This window comes from Ailuropoda melanoleuca, chromosome 8 (assembly GCF_002007445.2).
Source record: "Ailuropoda melanoleuca isolate Jingjing chromosome 8, ASM200744v2, whole genome shotgun sequence".
NCBI classification, from domain to species: Eukaryota; Metazoa; Chordata; class Mammalia; order Carnivora; family Ursidae; genus Ailuropoda; species Ailuropoda melanoleuca.
The window spans coordinates 79,717,476-79,735,954 of NC_048225.1; the positions used below are offsets into that span (position 1 = coordinate 79,717,476).

Sequence of the window (18,479 nt, forward strand, 5' to 3'; positions counted from 1 at the left end):
AGAGAGAGAGAGACAGCCAGCAAGAGAGGGAACACAAGCAGGGGGAGTGGGAGAGGAAGAAGCAGGCTCAGCAGAGGAGCCTGATGTGGGGCTCGATCCCAGGACCCTGGGATCACGCCCTGATCCGAAGGCAGACGCTTAACTACTGAGCCACCCAGGCACCCCATGACTGAGCCACCCAGGCGCCCCTCCTTAAGAGATTTTTAGAGAGGTGTTTACAAAGAGCAAAGGAAGAAACACTGACTTTAAAGAAATAATTACTAAGACAGCATAAAGAGATGAAAAGTGGTCTGGAAGCCTGCAGGAAGGAAATGGAAAGGAAAAAAAAATATATATATGTATTCCAGGAATTAAAGTAGTATTAAAAAGCAGGAAAAAAATAGGTATATGGAAGACAGGTTTGAGAAAATTCTGCAAAATTAGATATAAATAAAAAGTTAATTATAAAGAATAAAGAGTTAAGAATGCTCAAGAAACCTATGACTGGAGACAGAAACTAGATAGTAATTGCAACTGGGAAAGTATAAGATAATGAATTATTAATCATAACAAGAGGTTGGAATAATGGGGAATTGATTAGAGTATAGTCAGCTAGGGCTGCCACATAGTGAGTACCACAGACTGGGTGGTTTCACGACAGAAATTTATTTTCTCACAATTTCTGGAGAAATCAGCAGGGTTGATTTGTTCCAAGGCCATTCTCCTTGGGTTATAGATAGCTGTCTTCTCCCCTTGTCTTCACATGGTCTTCCTTCTGTGTCTGTGTCCAAATTTCCTTTTCTTCTAAGGGCACTAGTCATATTTGATTAGGGCCCACCCTAATGACCTCATTGTAATGAATTACCTTTCTAAAGACCGTGTTTTCAAATATATTCACATTCTAAGATATTGGGAGTTAAGACTTAACAGTATACATTTTAGTAGAACACAACAGTTAGTAAGCGTTTAAAAAGAGTGCTAAATACATAAGTAGTGGATATAGGTTAACAGCTACCACCTCTAGGAATAAGGTATATTGTTCGACAAGGAAGCTAGGTTATGCAGACTCTGGAAAACCTCCTTCCCTTTCACCCAGGTCTGAGATCCAGATCTTGTGAAGAGGACGTGCTATGGTTTCCTGGAAGGGGAAGTTCACTGAAGCTGTGGAGTTGTGCACCAGGAGCTGCTGGGTTAGCAGAGAAGATTCTAGGGAAGTTTCCCATGGGGAGGTGCCATGGCTTCTGGTCTCTGAGAGCTCTGGGTACTTGCTGCTCAGAAACCATATGTGCTGCTGGATCAGGACAGTGCANCTTAACAGTATAAATTTTAGTAGAACACAACAGTTAGTAAGCGTTTAAAAAGAGTGCTAAATACATAAGTAGTGGATATAGGTTAACAGCTACCACCCCTAGGAATAAGGTATATTGTTCGACAAGGAAGCTAGGTTATGCAGACTCTGGAAAACCTCCTTCCCTTTCACCCAGGTCTGAGATCCAGATCTTGTGAAGAGGACGTGCTATGGTTTCCTGGAAGGGGAAGTTCACTGAAGCTGTGGAGTTGTGCACCAGGAGCTGCTGGGTTAGCAGAGAAGATTCTAGGGAAGTTTCCCATGGGGAGGTGCCATGGCTTGGTCTCTGAGAGCTCTGGGTACTTGCTGCTCAGAAACCATATGTGCTGCTGGATCAGGACAGTGCAGAAGCTACCTGTGCTGCTGGGGCCTGCCTAGAAGAGCACACCGAAACCTGGAAGAGAAACCTCTTTCTTCCTCAGTGTCTTCTACTAGTATTGTGCAAGCCAACGAAAGAGAAATGTTTATCAGGTCCATGTTCATTATCACAGAACAGGTGGTGAAGGGTAAATCTGGAGAGGAGAGGCAAAGGAGGTCCGACTTATTTATCATTGGTGTCCCTGAAGAAGAAACAACAACAAATGGAAGAGAAAATGTAGTAAGAGGGGTGAACCCTGCAAGGACAGGCATTCAACAAGTTATAGGAGTATATTATTTGTGTATATATTCTGTTGAATTGAATTTTTCATGTACAAAATAATTTTATGTAATTGAACATGTTATTTAAGAAAAGTCTTACTTGTACTTTACATGCAAGGAAGGGGAAAAGTCATTTGAGAAAGTCAGTAGGTAGATCCTTAGATTTTATAGGACTTATCTTGGGCAAATTGATGACGCTGAGTTCTGCCAAGTAGTGTGTGTCTTTGCGGTATGTAGGGACCTGAAGATGTCAACACCAAGGTAAATCCAGTCATTGAACATCTTTTTTTGCCTTATTTTAAAATTGTTTGAATCTCTCTCAATAAGTTAATATATATGAATGTGATTATTGGAGCAGTGTGGGTAAAGTTCCCATTACATTTGAGTATTTAAACCACATTCTGTACTGTATTACCTGCCTACAACAATATTGGGTAGATACTCAATAAATTTTTGTTGACTAAGATAATTATCAGATCCTGAAAGATTAAAGGGGATACATGGAAAATTCCAGAGTTTTGCTTGGTTTACTCCACTCAGTTATAATGTTAGGGTTTTGTAACCTCAGTAGATTTGTTGAGGGGTTAGAGTCAATGTTAGCTTATAAATTATACGATTGGGTATGCGGCTTCACTGTATACAAGAATGGAAAAATCACCACGATTAGAGGAAAGTGAAAGAACTATTATAGTCTTCCTTGATCAAATCTGAGCAAATAAATTTGAAAATCTGTTCAAAATAGTTGGTTTTCTAGGAAAACATAAATCACCAAAATTGATGAGAGAGAAGATATAAAATGTAAACAGACTGCTTTTCTTGGAAGAAATAGAGGAAGTTGTCAAAGAGTTACACACGAAGTACCAAGGCCAGAGATCTTCACATGTGGTATCTTTCAAACCTCCAGAGAATAAATAATTCCAATGTTATTTCACTTATTCCAATGCATAGAGAAAGAAAGCTTTCAAATATTCTCTATGGTGCCAGAAAGCAATCATTCCAAACTTGATAAAGGTGGTACAGTAAGAAAAGAAAATCACTGACAAATCTAACTTCTGGATATCAAAACTTTAAAAAAAGTTCTAATAGCATCCACTAGTGATTAAAAGAATAATACATGTTAAGCAAAGTTCCTGCCAGGAATGACCATTTGGTTGAATATTAAGAAACCTGCTGATTTAATTCATGCATTGATAGGTTAAAAGGTTAAAAATAAGGTGCTATTTTTTTTTTTTTTAATGTAGGCTTTACACCCATCATGGAGCCCGATGAAGGGCTTGAACTCACAACCATGCGATGAAGACCTGAGCCGAGATGGAGTTGGATGCTCAGCCAGCCACTTGGGTGCCCCCATAGAGTGCTATCTTTTAGATTCTGAGAGGCATTTGGTAAAATTCAACATCCGTTCCTAAGTAAACAAGAACAAATAGACAATAATAGCAAATTGTTTTAATTCTCCTTTAAACAAGGTAAATCGATAATTCACCTAAGGTCACACAACCAGTAAAGATGGAGCCTGGGTTTGAGCCTTTTGTGCAGAGGTCACTTAACCTAACCCTGCAAACACTAGTGCTTCCCAGACTTCTTCATGTTTTGGTACACTTAGGAATTGAAAATATTTTCGTGGCACCCTGGGAAATAAAAACAAGGCTGCATGCAGAACCGCCAGTTTAGGACTTGGGCTGCCTCCGTCCTGACTTAAGCTACCTCATGGACCAAGGGGGTTCAATATTTTGGCCCCTGTAACTTGTAGTTCTGCCTCTCCTGTACCGAATCTAGAAGGGAGCACAGTCTACATGTGGACTTAAAATAGTATGGGAATTTTACGTGGTAAAGGTGACATTTCAAATCAGTGAGGAAAAAAGATAATTTATTAATTTGGTAGTAGAACTTTCCATTTGGGGTAAACCATTGATGAATCTGTCAGCTTCTAAGTTGTCAGAAATAAGTGGGACAAAAATAAAGTAAGGAAAATGTGTGTAATACACACACACACACATATATATTTAAATAATTTATTTGAGAGAGAGTGTGAGAGAGCACGAGCAGTGGAGAGAGGCAGAGGGAGAGGGAGAAGCACACTCCCCGCTGAGTGGGGAGCCCAATGCAGGACTCAGTCCCAGGATTCTGGTATCACGTTCTGAGCCAAAGGTAGGCACTTAAATGACTGAGCCACCCAGGTGCCCAGGAAAATGTATATGTTTAAAAAATTAATAATTTTGGTGTAAGGAAGAATTTTCTACTGAAGATATAAAAACACAAAGGTAAAAAAAATACTCATAAATGTCTACATACCAAAGAAAAAGAAGCTTTCTGGGGTGCCTGGGTGACTCAGTCAGTTGGTTAAGGATCTGACTTTTTTTGTTGTTGTTGTTAAAGAGAGAGACAGTGAGTGAGTGGGTGGGGTGGGGAGCTCAGAGAGAGGGAGGGAATCCTAAGCAGGCTCCGTGCCCAGTGACTGGCCTGACACAAGGCTCTATTTTAGGACCCTGAGATCATGACTTGAGCCGAAAGCAAGAGTTGGATGCTTAACCAACTGAGTCACCCAGGTGCCACATAAGTGACCGCCTCTTGATCTCAGCTCAGGTCTTTGTGAGTTCAAGCCCCATGTTAGGCTCCGTGCTGCACATGGAGCCTACTTAAAAAAAAAAAAGTTTTCTGTATAGCAATAACTGCTCTAATCAGTCAAAAGACAGTTGGCAAATTGCAAAAATATATGTGACATTTCAGACAAAATACTTTGTTAATACAGAAGTATTCTTATAAATTAATAGGAAAAATGCAAGTTACATAAAGAAAAATAATTAGCAAATAATATGAATAGGCACTTTACAGAAAAATATATGCAAATAGATTACAAACACATCAAAGTGCTCAACCTCATTTATAAACAAAGCAATGCATATTGAAACAAAAGAATACAAAAGGGGTTATTTTTTACTTATCAGATTATTGAAAAGGGTTAAAAATTGGGTAATATAACATTAATGAGGCTATGGGCAAGGAAATATTTTCTCTCTTTTTTAAAAGTTTTTAAGCTCCAGTTAGTTAATGCGGTGTAATATTAGTTTCAGGTGTACAATATAGTGATTTAACCCTTCCATACAATACCCAGTGCTCATCACGACAAATGTACTCCTTAATTCCCATCACCTATTTCACCCATCCCCTCCCCCCCCTGGTAACCATCGGTTCTCTGTAGTTAAGAGTCTGTTTTTTTGGTTTGTCCCTCTCTCTTTCTCACTCTTTTTTTCCCCCTTTGCTCATTTTGTTTCTTAAATTCCACATATGAGTGAAAGCATATGGTATTAATCTTTCTCTGACTTATTTTGCTTAGCATAATACTCTCTGGCTCCATCCATGTCGTTGCAAATGGTAGGATTTCATTTGTTTTTATGGCTGAGTAATATTCCATTGTATATCTATATCACATTTTCTTTATCCATTCATCAGTTGAGAGACACTTGGGCTTTTTCCATAGTTTGGCTATTGTAGATAATGTTGCTATAAACATCGGGGTGCATGTTTGAATTAGTATTTTTGTATTCTTTGGGTAAATATCTAGTAGTGCAATTGCTGGATTGTAGGGTAATTCTATTTTTAAACGATCTTTTTTTTTTTTTTTAAAGATTTTGTTTATTTGACAGAGAGAGAGAGAGACAGCCAGCGAGAGAGGGAACACAAGCAGGGGGAGAGGGAGAGGAAGAAGCAGGCTCCCAGCGGAGGAGCCTGATGTGGGGCTTGATCCCAGGACTCTGCGATCACGCCCTGAGCCAAAGGCAGACGCTTAACGACTGAGCCACCCAGGCATCCCTATTTTTAACTTTTTGAGGAACCTCTGTACTGTTTTCCAGAGTGGCTGCACCAGTTTGCATTCCCACCAACAGTGCAAGAATGTTCTCTTTTCTTCACATCCTCACTGACACCAGTTTCTTGTGTTGATTTTAGCCATTCTGACAGGTGTGAGGTGATACCGCATTATAATTTTGGTTTGCGTGGGAAGGAAGTACTTTGATCCACTGTTATTGCGAGGACAAATTGGTGCAAATAACCCTGTGAAGGATGATTTAGCAATATCTATTAAAATGAACTGTAAAGAAAATTTCTCATGCAGATGTTCCACTTTTAGGAATTTATCTAATTGGATATATATCCGCAAGTCAGAAAGATGTGTATGAGAGCGCCTGGGTGGCTCAGTCGTTAAGCGTCTGCCTTCGGCTCAGCGTGATCCCAGTGTTCTGGGATCAAGCCCCACATCAGGCTCCTCCACTGGGAGCCTGCTTCTTCCTCTCCCACTCCCCCTGCTTGTGTTTCTCTCGCTGGCTGTCTCTCTCTCTCTGTCAAATAAATAAATAAAATCTTAAAAAAAAAAAAAAAGAAAAGATGTGTATGTAAGTTGTTGTAGTGTAATTTATAATGATAAAAAATTTGGGAACAACCTAAATATACAATAGGGAAATATCATGCAGCTTTTAAAAAAATGAGATAGATATATTGTTAAAAAATACAGAATAAACCACATTCCTCCATTTGTGTCAAACAACAGAATTAGGTTACTGTTAAAGCACATATGCATATATAAATGGATGGAGATTCTGGAAAGTTTGAGACTCCTAATGGAGGTAATTTTAAGAACTGCCCAAGTTTGTAGGAAGGAACTCCCTGTTCTTTTTTTTTTTTCATTTCAGATTTTATTTGCTAGAGAGAGAGCACAAGCAGGGGGAGCTCCAGGCAGAGCAGGTAGAAGAGAAGCAGGCTGCCCGCTGAGCAAGGAGCCTGATGCTGAACTTGTTCCCAGGACCCCGGGATCATGACCTGAGCCAAAGGCAGCGACTTAACCAGCTGAGCCACCCGGGCATCCCAGGAACTCCCTGTTCTGTTTAAAGTTCTTCCTCCTGCCTGTGTGTTGTTTTATTACAAAAAAGAGAGAACAGTAAATTGCTCCTAACAATACTGATCATCTTAGGAAGTCTGGTGTCCTGTGTGGAGAAGCCATCCTGCTGACCTTTTCCAGAATGGCCACTCTCCAAATAAAGCACACCATAAAATATCTCAGTGACTCATTTATACCTTTGTGGTTTAACCAAGTTTTTCTGGTTCACATTCTACTTGACCAAATATGCATTTGGGTTTGCCAGAAATGGACTTTGGAGTCTAAGACCAGACTTTTTACTCTAATCCTGTTTCCTCTCAGACTTGTAGAATAAGCTCACTTTTGGTGTGGTTCGCAGAGGAGAAAATCATCCAGGTAAGATAATTAGAAGGTGGGGTGAGAGTGCTAATGGTAGAAAGAGAGAGGTGAAGAAAGTCTGTATGTTAAGGGTCTTTTTCTGACCCTTTGCTGTCAGCCTATGGGAGGTCATTTCAGGACCCAAGTGGGGATTAACCATTGGGCTGCAAACATTGCTTCATTGTTAGGGAGACTTGAAATTTGAAGTAGAGATGATGGAGGGGGGAAATGCGTGTGCTTTAGGGATATGTGTATATGGTGATGTTGCCATCTCTTTTAGTGTGAGGAATATGAACTCAAAAGGGAGGGAGAAATTGGCATATGACTGAATTCAGCATTTAAATAATGAAATTTATCTTAAACAAGTGTTTTTTTGTAGGTAAGGCCTTTTGCCATGGAAGCCTTTTTTTTTTTAACATAGGCATATGAAAGAAGAATGCAGTCATTCAGTCAAAATAGTTTGTAGTTTTAGATTTTGTATTTTTTTGCTTCTTTCTGCTCCCTAATCTTCCTCCAAGTGCAAGCAGTACAGGCATACCTTTTATTTTTTTAAACTGAAGTATAATTGACACACATTTTAGGAACGCAACATGATGATTCCACAAATCTGTACGTTATGCTGTGCTCACGAGTGTAGCTACCATCTGACACCATACAGTGCTATTACAGTACATTCCTTATATATATTCCTTACTCTATGCCTTTTATCCCCATGACTTATTCATTCCATTACTGGAAGTCTGTACCTCCCATTCCCCTTTATCCGTTTTGTCCATCCTCCTTGCCCTCCTCCCCTCTAGTAGCCATCAGTTTGTTCTCTGTATTTATGGGTCTATTTCTGGTTTTCATTTGTTTTTTACATTCCATATGTAAGTGGAATCATATGGTATTTGTCTCTGACTTATTTCACTTAGCATCATACACTTTAGGTCCATCCATGTTGTTGCAAATGGCAAAACCTCATTTTTTTTTTTTTTTTTTTTGTGGCTGAGTAATACCCATTGAATATATATGCCACCTTTTCTTTATCCATTCATCTATTGATGGGCCCTTGGGTTGCTTCTATATCTTGGCTATGGTAAATAATGCTGCAATAAACATAGGGTGTGCATATCTTTTCCAATTAGTGTTTTTGTTTTCTATGGCTAAATACCTAGTAGTGGAATTACTGGATCGTATGGTATGTTTTTAATTTTTTGAGGAACGTCCATACTGCTTTCTGCAGTGGCCGCCCCAATTTACATTCCCACCAGCAGTGCACCAGAGTTCCTTTTTGTCCCACATCCTCACCCACGCTTGTTATTTCTTGTCTTTTTGATTCTAGCTGTTCTGACATGTATAAGGTGATACCTCATTGTGGTTTTAACTTGCATTTCCCTGATGCTGAGTGATGTTGAGCATCTTTCCATGTATCTGTTGGCATCTGCACGTGTTTGGAAAAATGTCTGTGAGATCTTCTGCCCATTTTTTTTTTTTAAAGATTTTATTTATTTATTTGACAGAGATAGAGACAGCCAAGCGAGAGAGGGAACACAAGCAGGGGGAGTGGGAGAGGAAGAAGCAGGCTCATAGCAGAGGAGCCTGATGTGGGGCTCGATCCCATAACGCCGGGATCACGCCCTGAGCCGAAGGCAGACGCTTAACCACTGTGCCACCCAGGTGCCCCAATTCTGCCCAGTTTTTAATTGGATTATTATTATTATTTTTTTGGTGTTGAATTGAATACGGTCTTTATATATTTTGGATATTACCTGCTTATTGGATACTTCATTTGCAACTACCTTCTCCCATTCAGTAGGTTGTCTTTTTGTTTGTTGAGGCTTTCATTTGCTGTGCAAAAGCTTTTTATCTTGGTAATTGGAAAAGCTTATCAGACATACCTTAATGAATGTCTTCCTGGTTAAATTTTTTTCCGGTAAAATGCCTCTTTTTTTTTTTTTTGGACATCAAAAGATTATTATCCTGTTCCCTAACCATCTGTTTATTTTTCATTTGTTCTTCCCTAGAGTAACCCTCTACACAGAGAAAATTATTTGGAGTGGGGTCACAGCCTGGGATTTGTAGTCTAAAATCTGAGGTACCCCTTCCCTTCACTTTATGGCTTAGGTGGGGCATGAACCATTTAGAGCTGGTATCTTTTGGGTACTGCAGAAAGTGGCCTAAAGTTAGCTAAACCTAGGAGGGTAGGCTTGGTCAGCAGACCACAAGCCAAATAATCCCGATCAAGGCGCTTTTAGTTCAGTAAGGGGCTGGCAGTTGGCACGGAGCATTGTTGGCACTGGAGGGAGTTCCTCGGAAGGAGGAGTTACTTGCACGTTGCAGAGAAGTGAGGGGCATTAGCCTGTTCATCATCTACAGAGTCAGTGGAGGCTGCTGTAGAGTAGGCATCATGGCCAAAGAGGCCCTTGGTGATTAGGTACCCTGATGACAGTTTTGGAGGGGTTCCCTTGTTTAATGGGCACAGCAATGGACATGATCAGGTAGTGGTTCACAACTATGAGGATTCAGAAGAAAACACTTCGGGGCTAGTTGATGAACTACATTTTGGTGTGCAGGTCACATACGTAAATGATAGAAGAAAGCAAGGACCATCTCAACCACTGACAGGGAGGAGTGCCCTCGGGACTGTGTTAAGGCACTGAATCACCAGGCATTATATAGTATCAGCGAGAAGGAAAGTTCCTTTCTGGGTGCACAAGAAGTTGGTGCAGAGAGGCTCTTGGAATTCACCTTAGTGCTCAGTAGGAGTGCCTGGCTGTGTCAGGCATCTCCTGACGTGGCTCAAGGTTCAAGGACTTACCAGCCCAGCAGCAGTGCCCACCGTCTGCCCAGGACGTCTCTGTCTCTATCTCTATCTCTGTCTCTACCTTTGTGTCTTCCCCATCAGGCAGTTACCCTATCCCCCCAACCCCTCCCCTCCAGCAACCCTCAGTTTGTTCCCTATAGTTAAGACTCTTTTTTGGTTTGCCTCCTTCTCTGTTTTTGTCTTATTTTATTTTTCCTTTCCTTCCCCTATGTTTATCTGTTTTGTTTCTTAAATTCCAAATATGAGTGAAATCATATGGTATTTGTCTTTCTCTGACTTATTTTGCTTAGCTTAATATCCTGTAGTTCCATCCGTGTCATTGCAAATGGCAAGATTTAATTCTTTTTGATGGCTGAGTAACATTCCATCGTATATATGGACCACAACTTCTTTATCCATTCATCTGTTGAAGGGCATCTTGGCTCCTTTCACAGTTTAGCTATCGTGGACAATGCTGCTATGAGCATTGGTGTGTGTATGGCCCTTCTTTTCACTACATCTGTATCTTTGGGGGTAAATACCCAGTAGTGCAATTGCTGGGTCATAGGGTAGCTCTATTTTTAACTTTTTGAAGAACCTCTGCACTGTTTTCCAGAGTGGCTGCACCAGCCTGCATTCCCACCAACAGTGTAAGAGGGCTCCCCTTTCTCTACATCCTTGACAACATCTGTCATTTCCTGAGTTGTTAATTTTAGCCATTCTGACCAGTTTGAGGGGGTATCTCATTGTGGTTTTGATTTGTATTTCCCTGATGCCAAGTGATGTGGAGCATTTTTTTCATGTGTCTGTTGGCCATTTGTTTGTCTTCTTTGGAGAAATATCTGTTCATATCTTTTGCCCATTTCTTGACTGGATTTTTTGTTTTTTTGGGTGTTGAGTTTGATAAGTTCTTTGTAGATCTTGGATACTAGCCCTTTATCTGATAAGACATTTGCAGTATTTTCTCTTATTCCATAGGTTGCCTTTGAGTTTTGTTGATTCTTTCCTTTGTAAAAGCTTTTTATCTTGATGAAGTCCCGATAGTTCACTTTTGCTTTTGTTTCTCTTGCCTTTGGAGAAGTGCCTAGCAAGAAGTTGCTGTGGCCGAGGTCGAAATGGTTGCTGCCTGTGATCTCTTCTAGGATTTTGGTGGATTCCTCTCTTACATTTAGGTCTTTCATCCATTTTGAGTTTATTTTTGTGTATGATGTAAGAAAGTGGTTCAGTTTCATTCTTCCCGCATATGGCTATCCAATTTCCCCAGCACCATTTGTTTTTTTTTGTTTTTTTTGTTTTTTTTAAATTTAATTTTATTATATTATGTTAATCACCATACAGTACATCCCCAGATTCCGATGTAAAGTTTGATGCTTCATTAGTTGCGTATAACACCCAGTGCACCATGCAATACGTGCCCTCCTTACTACCCATCACCAGTCTATCCCATTCCCCCCCTCCCCTCTGAAGTCTTCAGTTTGTTTCTCATAGTCCATAGTCTCTCATCCCAGCACCATTTGTTGTAGAGTCTGTCTTTTTTTCCACTGGATGTTCTTTACTCCTTTGTTGAAGATTAGTTGACCGTAGAGTTGAGGGTCCATTTCTGGGTTCTCTATTCTGTTCCATTGATCTATGTGACTTTTTATGCCAGTACCATACTGTCTTGATGATTACAGCTTTGTAATACAGCTTGAAGTCTGGAATTGTGATACCTCCAGATATGGTTTTCTTTTTCAACCTTCTTTTGGCTATTCAGGGTCTTTTCTGGTTCTGTACAAATTTTAGGATTATTTGTTCCAGCTCTGTGAAAAATATTGATGGTATTTTGATAGGGATTCCATTGAATGTGTAGATTGGTTTGCGTAGCATAGACATCTTAACAGTATTTGTTCTTCCAAACCACAGGATATAAAATCAATGCACAGAAGTCAGTTGCATTTCTATACACTAAGAATGAGGCAGAAGAAAGAGAACTCAAGGAATCGATCCCATTTACAATTGCACCAAAAACCGTAAGATACCTGGGAATAAACCTAACCAGAGAGGTAAAGGATCTGTACTCTGAAAACTATAGAACACTTATGAAAGAAATTGAGGAAGACACAAAGAAATGTAATGCATTAATCTTACTTGTTTACCCAGCATCTAACTTTTTTGGGGAAACCATTCTTTCCTATTCCGTAGGGTCCTGTGAGAACTTTCAGCTACTATGTTTTATACCCCAACTTCCTTAGAGGGTTTGGTGTGTTAGCCAAACTCATAAACCAGATTGAGACTTTTGTGCTAGGAGAAGTTCAGGAAGACTGTCTCTTTCCTCTGCTCTAATGGTACTAGGATATTGTGAGTTTGGCATTGCCAGGGTCCATTTTTCCCCAGTCATAGGGAGGAAGATTGTGGTTAGAAGGGAAGACCAATTTGTAGAGGGAAGCAGAATCAAAAGACAGATAAGAAAGAAAAGATTACATCTTTTGGACTTTAGGTCAAACATGCCTAAAACTACTTTTATTTCTAGACTTTTCTGGCACACAAGGCAATATATTCTTTTAAAAAATTTTTGTTTTGGGATGCCTGGCTGGCTCAGTCAGTAGAGCATATGACTGTTGACCTCAGGATTGTGATTTCAAGCCCCATGTTGGACATGAGGCCTACTTTTTTTGTTTTAACTTAGGTTAATTTGAGTTGGGTGTCTAACTTTTGTAATGAGAAGAAACTTGGCTAATATAATCTTTCTCAAGAATCTGTACTCTTGGGCTTTCAACCTTAATCTGTGTAATCATGAGCTGTGGTTTGACATTAAGGGACTTCTTTTTCTCTTTGCTCATTAGGTAGGAGGTGAGGAAAAGTGGTGTAGGTGTACAGATGATCAAGAGAGATTTCTTGAAGTAAAATGCATTGAAAGAGTGATGCAGTCTTACATTAGAGGTACAGTGGGGAAACGTGACCTTGATACCCTAAATGATCACTCTGAATGTATTTTACCTTTAAAACATTATGGTACATAGCAACTAGGATTTACTAGAAGCATTTAGTCTTGGCTTTAGGAATGTTATCTGTTTCTTAGATGGCATTTGTGGGCTGACCTGGCATCTCTGGTTATGGATCACATTCTCATGTAAAAGAGCATCTCAAGTTCCAAAATAACGTCTTAGCCGTGACTTTTTTTTTTTTTCTTTAAGGTTATTGGAAACCCTAGGAATTGTTTTACTTTTCTATCTTGGTGATTGTTTCCTACAATATAATGAAATGTGGCATAATAAGAGATGTCAAAGATAGGCTTTGTTCTAAGAATAAATGAGCTGTACACTTGTCTGTCATGGTGAGTAAAGGAGTCAATAGCATCATACCTAAATCTCCAAACACTGAATGACTTTAAAAAAAAAAAATCTACAGAGGCATTGTATTTAAGTAAACTTCAAAAACTTCTGCCTGAAATCCCTTTATAACTTAAATTCAGTGAATTTAGAAGGAGACTGGTTTTCAAATATCAGGAGATTGTTTGGGGCTCCTGGGTGGCTTAGTCGTTAAGCGTCTGCCTTTGGCTCAGGGTGGGATTCCAGGGTCCTGGGATTGAATCCGGCATCGGGCTCCATGCTCCACTGCGGGCCTGCTTCTTCCTCTCCCACTCCCCTTGCTTGTGTTCCTTCTCTCGCTGGCTCTCTCTCTCTCTGTCAAATAAATAAATAAAATCTTAAAAAAAAAAAAGAAAAAATATCACGGAGATTGTTATACAGTTATTCAAATCATCTGAGTAGATTTTTTTAAATTTTGTAGTATGTTGTAAATACATTTGGTATTTTATTTTTAGGAAAGAAAATTCATGTGAATCTACTTTGGACCCTTGTGTTTGAAATAACAAAAAGAAATTCATGTGTAATAGCTCAGTGTTAAGATGGCTCCATCACATGGATCTGGAAACAAATTGCAGCATTACTCATCCTTGCACATCAATAAAGATTCTCTTTAGAGATTTAGTAGGATTTACTGGGTTGGAAACTATTTACATCTTAATATTACTTTTATTAAAAATCTCTTGGAGGTCCCATGACATTTGCTGATTGAATTTGAGAAGTCAAATAAAATGGGATGTTCCTTCTCAGGGACTATATATGTAGGTTTTAAAGTTAGACTGACCTGTACCTGGTTTCTTTCCCTTAGCATAATGTTTTCAGGGTTCATGCATGTTGTAGCATGCTCTAGGAATCCATTCTGTTTTACTGCTGAATAATATTCCATTATATGGATTTACCATGTTTAATTTCTCCAGTCATCTGTTGATAGACTTTTGGGTTGTTTCCACTTCTTAGTTATCATGCATAGTGCTGCTGTGAACATTAGTGTATAAGGTTTTTTTTTGTGTGTAGACATCTGTTTTCATTTCTTTTGTGTATATACCTAGAATTAGAGTTGCTGGTATGGTTCAATTTCATATGGTAATATTTTGAGAAACTGCTGAACTGGCTTCCAAAGCAGCTGAACCATTTAACATTCCCACCAGCAATATATGAAGGCTCCAGTTTCTCCACATCCTCACCAATACTGTATTGTCCATTCTTTTGATGATAGCCACCCTAGTGGGAGTGAAGTGGTATCTCAATGTGGTTTCGATTTGCATTTCTATAATAACTAATGATGTTGAACATGTTTTTATGGATTTATTGGCCATTTATATGTCTTGTTGGGGAAATGTCTATTCAGATCCTTTGCCTATTTTTTAATTGCAATGTCTTTTTTTTTTTTTTTTTTTTTTTTTTTTTAAGTTGTAAGAGTAGTGGGGGCTTAGTAGGTTAAGCATCTGACTGATTTCGGCTCAGGTCTTGATTTCAGGGTTGTGAGATCAAGCCTTGAATCAGGCCTCGTGCAAACTCTTAAGAGTAGTAACTATTTAAGTAATTACTTAAATAGCAACTTTTGCTAAAACATTATATACTTTAAACCAAGTAGGGTATTTATAAATTGTTATTTTGATGCTTTCAGGTCTGTTATAAGAGATATAGGCATTACATATTGATTAATATGAAGGTATAACAATTAATTAGTATTTTTTATAAAAGTGTTTGTTCCTAAATCGCTTATTAAATCTTAACTGTTAATATTCTCAGTTTAACCAACCTTGGATAACATAGACTCAAACTGGCTAGATTTTTTTCTGGACTTGTATAAGGTCACTTGGCTATCACAGTATCACTGTCAGTGCCTCCAAATATTAAATGCTTTTATTTTCTGTTTTAACATTAATTAATGAAACAACCTTATGAAGTCCCATAGTCTTTGACTCCCAAGAAAAAGAATATGACCTTCACCTTCCTTGAGAGTCAGAAATCGCTAGAGTAGGGGTGCCTGGGTGGCTCCATTGGTTAAGTGTCCAACTCTAGATTTGGGCTTAGGTCATGATCTCAGGGTTGTGAGATCGAGCTCCATGTTGGGCTCTGTGCTGGGTGTGGAGCCTGCTTAAGATTCTCTCTCTCCGGGGCGCCTGGGTGGCACAGCGGTTAAGGTTAAGCGTCTGCCTTCGGCTCAGGGCGTGATCCCGGCGTTATGGGATCGAGCCCCACATCAGGCTCCTCTGCTATGAGCCTGCTTCTTCCTCTCCCTCTCCCCCTGCTTGTGTTCCCTCTCTCGCTGGCTGTCTCTATCTCTGTCAAATAAATAAATAAAATCTTAAAAAAAAAAAAAAGATTCTCTCTCTCCATCTCCCTCTGCTCTCCCCCTACCCTTAAAAAAAGAAAGAAAAAAAAATCACTAGAGTAAAATACTCATTTACTCCAAATACCTGAAGTTGTTCATTAACTATTTCTCATAGCAGTGCTACAGGTTTAAGTCTCTGTTCTCTAGAGGTGATCCAGGTCGGGGATGATATTTTTCCCCCTGAAATAAGGTGATGACAGTGGAGATGAAGGGACATGGGCAGATTTGAGAAACATAGGAAGTGATTTGGTGATTGATCAGAAAAGGGAAGGGGAGGGTGAGAGTAGAGTAAAGGTTGTTGTTTTATGAAATGTGTGACTGGCTGGATCATGGTGCCTTCATTAGCACAAGGAACTGGAGAATATAGGCTAGGTGTGCAGCAAGTGCCAGTTCCTGCTTGGACATGATCCATTTGAAGTGTGCCTGGGAAATTTATATGGTGACATTGAGTAGATAGTTGTGTACCCGGATCTGGACCTTGAGAGACAACTGTCTGCCATAGTGCCCTAGCCTGGGAGAGGATGAGAGCACCAAGAAAGAGTGAAGAGTGAGGAGAAGAGTGCCTAGTTCAGAACGCTGAGAGACATCAGTATCTTTGGATGACAAAGAAAGGGAGGAGTCTGTAAAGGTGACTGATAAGGAGCAGCCAAAAATTTAGAAAGAAAAAAAAATTTCTTGAAAAACAGGTGTTGGGTATGCTCACAAAGCTAGTTAGTTGAAGACCTGAGATTTGAAGCCAGGTCTGTCTAACTTTAAAAGCCACATACATAGTGCCTGAGAGGGAACATCCCATTTTACTTGACTTTCAGATTCAATCAGCAAATATCATCAGACCTCCAAGAAATTTCTTTTATTTATTTATTTAATTTAATTTAATTTTTATTTATTTGAAGAGCTAGAGACAGCCAGCGAGAGAGGGAACACAAGCAGGGGGAGTGGGAGAGGAAGAAGCAGGCTCATAGCGGAAGCCTGATGTGGGGCTCGATCCCAGAACACCGGGATCATGCCCTGAGCCGAAGGCAGACGCTTAACGACTGAGCCACCCAGGCACCCCTATTTATTTATTTATTTATTTGACAGAGAGGCAGCCAGTGAGAGAGGGAACACAGCAGGGGGAGTGTGAGAGGAAGAAGCAGGCTCCCAGTGGAGGAGCCTGATGTGGGGCTCAATCCTGTAACGCTGGGATCACGCCCTGAGCCAAAGGCAGACGCTTAACGACTGCACCACCCAGGCGCCCCTCCAAGAAATTATTTTGTTAAAATAAGAAGGCTTAAATGTAATTTTCACTACCAACGCATGTGCCATTAACAAAGGTGTTATTTGAAGATATGGCTACATGTTCTGCTTCTCTTCAAGTGTCTTAATATTGCTTCTAGATGATTATATATGTTTATCACTTTTACTTTCCATTTGCAGGTTTAATTTAATTTTTAATTTTGTATTTTCCTTTACAAAAATAAATCAGTATTAGTGAAAATTTGTAGATCTTATATACAAAATAGGATATTTATTTATTTATTTATTTTTAAAGATTTTATTTATTTGTCAGAGAGAGAGTGGGCACAAGCAGGGGGAGTGGCAGGCAGAGGGAGAAGCAGGCTCCTGACTGAGCAGGGAGCCTGATGTGGGATTCAATCCCAGGACCCCGGAATCACAACCTGAGCTGAAGGCAGACGCTTAGCTGACTGATCCACCCAGGTGGCCCTACAAAACAGGATTTTTAGTTAAGGCTCTGTGATTGTCCAGTTGATTTACTAAGAATTGAAGAGATTAGAAATGCTACATTTTATGTGATCATCTCATTGACTGTAATATCAAACCTGTATCTCATAAGGCAGGCAATCCTTTTCATTTATAATCTTGAATGCTAACATGGACACTTGGGTATTGTTATTTTCAGTGTGAACTATAATGGTGGCTGTGACATTTCCTGTTCCTGAAATAGTTGAACTTAATTATTTAATAATAGCCATAAGTTGGAGTTTCTGTTAGGCTCAAAGCATTGGTTTTTAAGTCATGATCCCTTAAAACTAGTCATGATCCCCTAAAACAGTTTAGTGATGATGCAGGCATGTCTAGGTACCTCATCTGGGCATACCTGATTCAGGTGGAGTGCTCGTCTTATAAAAAACTGTGTATCATTACCACATATGTTAATGCCATGAGAGGAAAGAAGAATGAACAAATAGGAAATGATGATGCTAGTAAAAAAGAAACAGCAACAAAGAAAACAATTAACTAGTAATGGAGCTGTACTCTCTTCTCACTGATTACAGCTCCTCACATTGTCGGAAGGTGTTTTTGAGCTGGTCATGGATATAGGCCATTAATCTTTTTTTTAAAAGATGGATCATTCATTCATTCATTCATTCATCCATTTATCCATTCATTCATTTATAGAGCAAGCAGGGAGGGGGGCAGAGGCAGAGGGAGAGAGAGAATCTCCAGCAGACTCATGGCAGAGAGGGGAGCCCAACTCGGGGCTTGATCCCATGACCCCTGAGATCATGACCTGACCCAAAATCCAGAGTGGGACACTCAACCGACTGGACCACCCAGGCATTCCTACAGTCCATTAATCTTAAGAAATGAGTAACTTTGAAGGAGTGATGATGTTTCTTTAAAACACCCCAAGTGTCCTTCATGATGGTTGTGACGTTATTTCAGTGGTGCCTCGTTGACATAATTGACATTTGTTCATTTCCTTTCTTGCATCTCTGTTTGCAGCTGACATGCCAAGAAGGTATAGCCAACTCCCCCTTGAATATAACTGAGGAAAATGCACACTATAATATTTGCTGTGTTTCTTAGGAATTTGA

At 39.6% G+C, this 18,479-nt stretch overlaps 1 pseudogene; it reads right to left on the reverse strand.

Moving 5' to 3' along the window:
- LOC100469341 overlaps nucleotides 1-17,987 on the reverse strand; it is a 39,582-nt pseudogene extending 21,595 nt beyond the window's left edge.
- Nucleotides 17,988-18,479: the final 492 nt, after the last annotated feature.